A 7,681-nucleotide genomic window follows, 5' to 3' on the forward strand; every position below is an offset into this window, starting at 1 on the left:
GTCACTATCTGTAATATCTCTCTCTTTCCAGGTAACGTTTCCCTATCGTTTATTTGTGATAGCCTGTAATGAAGAAGTTCTACTGGGGAGGGTACGAAGAATGACTGGGTCAAATGGTGTGCGTTAAAGCAAGGGTAAATCACGGGTAGTTTTCAAATCTGGGCCACGCCAGCCGCCCGACCAACCTCGGGTGGCCCCAGCTATCGACCGACCGTCGATCAGAAAATCGATCAAGACGGTAGAGTGGCATCGATTGTCGGGCATGAAATTTTCATGGGGTCTCTAATTTCGAATCAAAGGGCGGGTGTAACAGTGCTTTTGGCGTGCTGTAGAAGAGCATCGGGAGCCCGTGCTGTGTTCACCCCGGCTCTATGATCGCTGTTCACCGCCCAAACAATGCCACACAACGCTCCTCTCCGGGTATACCACATTTGTGTGGTTTATAACGTCTGTTCGATCTATACGAGGGTTAGAGGGGGTTTGTTGATCGGCATTGGCTGGACATTTCAGGCCGTGCAGAGCTTCATTTTTCTCATGAATTATGCAAGATGTTTCCACACCTAACGACGGAGCGTTGGGCAATTTGCGAATTATCACAATTATGCTCTCGGCAGAATGCTGGCACCGGTAATCTGAGCAAGAAAATCGCATTAAAACGAGCAACGTGTGAGGTATACATTCGCCTAGCGGTGAAGTATTCTGGTATTCATATGTTAACACGCACAATAATCATTGTTTTTCGTAAAGATCTTCAAACAGTCTACAAGTGTCTAGTTAAGAATCTCAAAATCAAGTGATTCATATCTTTAATTTTCCCAGTAACGTGGATGAAGTATCATCGCTGCGGCAGTTTCGGAACGTGCAAATCTCGTGAGATGTAGAATATCGCGAGAATTCACGTGGTCTCAAGGGTTCGACTTTTTTATAGGTTTTTTTTTCGATACGCAGACCCAAGTACATAATCGACGTGTTTATTGATTGTGCCTATGACGTAATGGAAAGGCGTTGCCTGCCCAATTGGAAACGTGATCATGCATGTTATCAGATAAGTTTTATCTGGAAACCTGTAAAGCATTCTGGGAGCCGCAAGGCACTGCCACGACCTCTCACAGCACCTGAATTTATCTTTGTCAAAAGAAAACTTGGAGCTTTCATGAAAGAACAATACACATGGGATATCTGACTTGACATGACTGTATGACAGACGTGAAAACTTGTGCCGAGAGTTTGGGAAAAAACTGTGCAAATCAACTCTCTATGGCCACTGGCTCCCTCAGACAAGAGGCGAAGTAACGGGGAGGTCAACAAGGCAAAACAACAAATTCAACCCCATTCTAGCACGTACAAAGCGCTACTCCAAGAGCCCCTTGCCCTATATAGTAAAACTCCTAAATGAGTTGTAAACGCAAACAATTAATGTATTATCTCTTTTATCATGTATATATTTTTATGTTGTAGAGATCGTAATTCAATTTTATGTATACATTCCTAGCTAGAATGATATTTTAAAGTTGTTAAGGTGGGCACTGATGTAAAGAAACATGCAATTCAGCCTTCGGGTTGCAAAATGTTTTTTTATCAATAAAGCAGTCATCATCATGTCTAGTCTTACAAACATTTTGCCGGAAACGTTTGGCGTACATGTTGATGTGTTCTTGGTCACAACTACTTTTTATTGGGGTAGTTTAGCTGTAGATACATACATGTGACTATGCTTTATCTGGTACATTACTAGACCACCATAGGTCACTTTAGGGTACGGCTTTCATGCACAATTTGATCGCTAGTTTGAACCAGTTAGCATCGATCGCGTTCAGAATTGTCGTTATTGTTTATGTCTAAAAAGGCCAGGCGGGGCTGTACAAGAGGGCTGCATGACCTTTTCTACAGTGACAAGAGCATCGCTACAGGAATAGCGTTGGTAAACAGGTTGAAAGTGGTTACCAATCTAGCATGACAGTGACCACTTCCAAAATGTTCTGTTAGGGCGACAAGGACTACTTTGTTTTCACACCTCATCAAGTTATTTCATATCAATTTCATATCATTATTTCATATCAATTTCATTTCATCTCAATTTATGTATACTACTGTTTCATTATTGTTATTGTATCATTTTGCCCGTGTTTGAATTGTTTTGATAACAATTCCTTATGTATGTATAATGCCTTATTTCAATTCAATTATGTTTACTTTTGGTTAGTATAGAGGAGGAGGGCTTAGCATAAGCTAAATAAGCTTTTTCCCTCCTCCTGCACCTGTTTTATTCATTATTAATTTATTATGTATAATTTTTTTTATTGCTGCTGTGCAAATAATAAACAAACAAACAAACAAACAAAACAAACAAGTTAGGGCTCACAGGTGAGAGAACGCTCTAATGGCGAGAGAAAGTGTTTGTATCAATGATCTCTATCTTGATATATCTCCTATCTAACACAGGTGATCTACTACCCAACAGTGAGGTGCACATACTAAGAATAGCCACCAGTGCCACTGGGCAATTTCTAAACACCAAGTGATAAAAGGAGGCGTGACATATTTTGCTGTCGAAAGTTATCGCACAGAGGGGCAATTCGCAATCTTTGCGTCATAACCGTACTAAATCCTTCTGAAATTGCCGGAGAATGCCGTATCCACCTACCCGAAAATCAATCGACCATTGATAATGCCGTAAAGTTTGTTTGAGGACACGTCAGAAGGACACATGCGGTGGCCGTAATGGACCATCCCTTGTCTACGTACACTACCTCACGGCGTCTTTCTGGCAGTGTCTCAAATAGTGTTATAAGGCCACAGCAAGTAATTTTTATGGATGACATCAGCGCACGCGTTAATTTTCGCCTGATTTGGGGGAAAAAAAAAGAAATTCTGTTGCCCTCTGACAGTGGTCAACATGCCGAAAATGGGCAAAGATGTCTGTTGCCATGCCGGAAGGTGGATGGCAAATATCTATGAAGAGATCGATAGAGGAGACAAGAAAATTCTCTGATTGAATGTTTTGTTTCTTACTTTGATGCAGTGATATGTGATGCTGGTTGTGTATATGTGATGTTCCCACTGAATAAAAACTTTTTGTACAATGATTGAGTCAAAATTGCAAAATGTAGGAACCTTGTTTTCTTCGGCCCGCCTTGTTTTTTTCGCCCGCTCGCATTAGATTTGGAGTCTGCGGAGGATGTCATCCATAGAATTTACTTGCTGTGGCCTAAGTATCATTCTATGCCATAAGACGGCTTCAAGTGACAAATTCGCTGCGATATCTTTTTCAAAACAGAAGAGAGGCGAAAGCGTGAGAAAGGAATGAAGACTGCTAGTATTGTTGTGCGTGGATATTCAATATTCATTGCGAGTAAAATGGTATGCCCTTATCCACTGAAAGTGGGTGAAAGAGATGAATTATCTGGATTATGCAATAATCTTCAATTTTTAGTTCGTTCATTGGAAACTTGGACTCATGGACCCTCGTTTTATGTACACGAGCCTTTGTCTGATGAAAATCTAAAGGCTTGACATACATGTGTACACCACAGAAGGCCACAGCAAGTATAGATCGAAGTTATGGATGACATCCTCTGCAGACTCCAAATCTAATGCGATAGGCCGAAAAAAAACAAGGCGGGCCAAAAAAACAACATTCCTACATTTTCAATTTTTTACATCTTAAAGCTTGTTAAACAAGAAATGATACCTATATTCTTTACTGCCAAACTATTACAACATCCATTTCTCACTGAAACGACTTTGAAAAATAAAATTTTCAGGCATTGTACAAAATTTGATTCAGTGGGAACACCACATATACACTGTCACCATCACATATAAAAGGAATGAAATACATCACTACATCAAAATAAGACAAACATTATAAATCATACAGTCTCCTCTCTTCATATTTATCTGCCATACACGTTCCGGCTTGGCAACAGACATCTTTGCCCATTTTCGACATGTTGACCACTGTCAAAGGGCAACGAAATTTCTTGTTATTGTTATTGTTTGAAAATCAGGCGAAAATCAATGCGTGCGCTGATGTCATCCATAAAAATTACTTGCTGTGGCCTAAGGGGAGATACACATTCACAGACTGATAGAGTACATGGAGACATATATAACGAGCGGTAGAGACAAGATAACTGCGTACGACATGCCTTTTTGAGTGAGGACCGGGATATACATCACTATAACGTGTGGCATCCATCATAAAACGTCCCCGGAATTTGCACCATGCAGTGTCACATACTGCCCCGCCTCCTTGTTTTATTGGCCCCACACCAGACGTTTATATGGGACATGACTAAATGTAATCTCGTGGTCTCACGTCCTAATCTCTATAAAGACACTCCTGTTGGTAGTAAAACGAATTCTTGTATGACAAACCAGGCATGATTTGCGAGACCACCAGATGAGCCAAGAGAATGGAAACTTTAGTATCATCTGCCAATCTGTGAATCCCAAACCGCTGGGAACGGCTGCGTTTGGATTCCGAATGGGATCAGGCACGAAAGAAAACAAAGATCATACAGCTGTTAGAAATACGGTAACATATATCATAATCGAAATGTCTTTGCATGATTTGTGCTGTTGTATAGAACTATGCTATCATTTTCTTGATGGAGTGCAGAAGACATACTGCTTGGTGGATTGTAACATTCGATTCTCTGAATACAACTTTGCCGCAAGAGCAATTAGGTATGCCCACCAAACAGTAGATGAAATTAGTCCGGCCCGGAGATATAATTAAACAGTAGCTACGGCCGGAAAGACCCTAGAATCGACCAGCGAGCAATCTTGGAGCGAAATCCGCTAAACTGATTAGATGATGGCGAACCATATATGGTAAAGTTGTCTTTGATTGCATTTAACTCCATTGCCAAGTCTGTGATTCCAAATAAAGACTATTTGCATTTGTGTCCATTGAACTAAAAAGAATCAAAATGTTTACAAAAACATGCTCACAAATCGTGCTTACAAAGTTTCTAACATTGTATCTCTCAGACATTGCCACCTGCATCAGCGTAGACCTCATTGCTATATCAGCATCACCATCTAATGTCTACAGTGAGAGCTCCCTAGTTTCCCCGATTTCCTTTCTGGGCTGAACCGTTCCTCCGATATCAGCTTTGTTTTCCCCGGTGGTCGGGGCTAATTTTCCGGGCAGGGCGTCAATCGACTCGAGCCATTGAGCGGGAGTGACGTAGCGGCGACAGGATCAGGTGTACAGGGCTGTATTTTCCCGCCACACGATAAAGTGTCGGGCAGTGTTCCGTGTTGGACGTTAAGCCGAGCTATTTACCATGAAGGGTGCCTCTCCTCTCCGGGGCCTCTATCGCTCGCCCAGCGGCGGCTATTGGACGGAGGCGGGCTCGGTAATTTGTCTTGAACGCAAAATCAATGTGCGCCATTGTCGGTCGGCAAGGTGCTCAATTTGGACGGTGTCGATACACCTGAAGTCACGTGAGTGAGGCAGCGATATAAGACGGAAGAATGCATCTATTGTACAAATGGTAGATCGTCGTTCACCCCTCTTTCTTCAAATTCAACGCCATCCTCTTTGAATCACGGCGTTTGGTGCTTTTGCATACATAAAGCCCGAAATTGCCGATAAACGTGGCGTCTGCGCACGATTAACCAAAGGCAAACGACTACCGAGCACGATCGCACTACATTACGGGGCTCCAGTAAGGGCTGCACCGCCACCTGCGCTCCCGGGGCCCGGTCCCCGATACCGCCCCACGGACAATGCCAGGAATACCAACAGAACGGATAACCAATGCCAAACGACAGTACATGACATTAGCGATGTAAGAAGCCGTTAGTATCCCTCTCGTATCGGGCTTTGCGCCTGGTGTTAGCGGGATGAACTGCACCCTCCCCAGACGACCATCAATATTTCAGGCGGCCAGGCCGTATATGGCATCCCGCCGCCCTTCAGCATCGGGCATGGCCTAATGCATGCTTAATTGCCCTGCGCACAGAACACGTATTGGAGCAGGCGGGAGAATTAATAATTGATCAACTCTAATGCAGGACACCCTGTTCTTGTCGCAAATCGCCTCAGCTCCCCCGGATATATTCCTCACATCAGATCAAGGAGAGCACTCCCCTACTTCACAGTCTTCCCCTATTAGCCTCTGTCATCTTACAGTACGGTAATACATTGTTTCCGAGGCAGGATATACTAGCTATGGCCTGTGATTGGGACGTTTTAGTATTGGATCCAAAATCCCTACCATCAGCACGTCAAACTGCCACATTTATTTCTCATATTCATTTCTACATCGGAGCCCACTTATCCCTGATTACAGCCTAACATGTCTCTGGGGACCCAAAAAGCCAATAACTTCCAAGATCAGATTTCGATAGGGGGGCGAGAAAGCTCTTCTCTCGGGCCCACCGGCCCTACTCTCCGGGTGATCTTTGACCTCGTTCTATTACCTCATTCCGAAGTGACTCACAGTCTGCTATTGTACTAGTACTCGCGTTTACCCCATTCTCGTATGGCCATGCGAACAGAAACATGTTTTATTTCATGTGCAGCGCTGACATCTACACTTGACAGTTGAACTCCGAATTGAAATGGTTCTGTTTAAAGCGGCAGGAAGATGGTGAATCTATTAGCAAAACTGCTATAGGACGTCCTGTTTTATATTATCGAACGAATGCTTTGAAGTTAACATTACGCAGATCGTGATATGTCCTTTGGCTCACCTATAACCGGTGCCCCTACCGACATTATCGAATTGTGACTGTACCAAATGGTAGTATCGGAAGGTACAGTGTGTTGGTGCGCGCTACAAAACCGACCGAAAATCGCGTGATATTTGTGGTGGCGCATGCGCAGGCTCCCCCGGCGCCGTCTCCAGCTCATTGAGCATTCCCTCCCATCCCCGAACCTTCCCCCAGATTTGCATCAGTCCCGCTGCCGCCGGTATGAAAAATTTATGCAGGCCAGATTTCCGTGTGTCAGGGAGAGGGGGCCAGGGAGTGCGAAATGACACGTTTCTCCCCTGCCGACAGGTGCCAAGAACGGTGAACTGTTTACCGCCGACAGGTCCTTTCCTTGTGGATGTGGATTTCTCCATAGAGGTAAGGCACGGCTTCCTCCTCTCGTCCCTGATGCTGACACCTCTGACCCGACGTTGCGTGCATGCTAAGATGTGCAGTAGACGTTTAGGGCTAGGCTCAGGGCTGTGGTTGCCACAAAAGGGGGGGAGGGAGGGAGCAAACGCGACAGCAGAAATGGCCTGCTGACTGATGATGGCGACTCGGAGAATAAGCGTTTGGGTGAACTGTGATGGAATTTGCCAAAAATAGACACTCGTTTACCATGTTAAGTTACACTTGAATCTGTAGTCGATATCAACGCTGTCACTGAAGCACACTTGACTTGATACGGGAAGCTAAAGATGTGATTGGCGAGTGGAATTAGCATTTAGTGGATTGTCGTGATCTTGGAATGTCGACATGTCTGGTAGAAATAAAGGTGCGTTAGAAATGTGTAATCGGGAGGATATATACTGCTGTGTAACGGCGCTAAGAATTCCCCTACCGGCCGGCCCCCGCACCATCCACCCTGCACCGATCCCGAATGATAATTGCCGGCTGATCGATACTGAATATATTCAAAATTGATTTGGCGTCACCGCGCTGCATTCCAATGCCGGGCTGCGTCGCGGTG

The 7,681-nt window shown here is 44.2% G+C and overlaps 1 protein-coding gene across 3 annotated transcripts in view; it reads left to right on the forward strand.

The window, feature by feature from the left end:
- Positions 1–6,903: 6,903 nt before the first annotated feature.
- LOC109461827 (disintegrin and metalloproteinase domain-containing protein 11-like) overlaps positions 6,904–7,681 on the forward strand; it is a 43,122-nt gene continuing 42,344 nt past the window's right edge. For 2 of the 3 annotated variants that reach the window (XM_019758288.1, XM_019758289.1), the window contains exon 1: positions 6,904–7,089. The gene's annotated coding sequence lies outside the window, so the exon portion shown is untranslated. The remainder of the gene's footprint in view (positions 7,090–7,681) is intronic. The other variant, XM_019758290.1, reaches the window with a different exon arrangement.

This window comes from Branchiostoma belcheri, unplaced genomic scaffold, assembly GCF_001625305.1.
Source record: "Branchiostoma belcheri isolate BF01 breed outbred unplaced genomic scaffold, Haploidv18h27 scaffold96, whole genome shotgun sequence".
Taxonomy (NCBI): domain Eukaryota; kingdom Metazoa; phylum Chordata; class Leptocardii; order Amphioxiformes; family Branchiostomatidae; genus Branchiostoma; species Branchiostoma belcheri.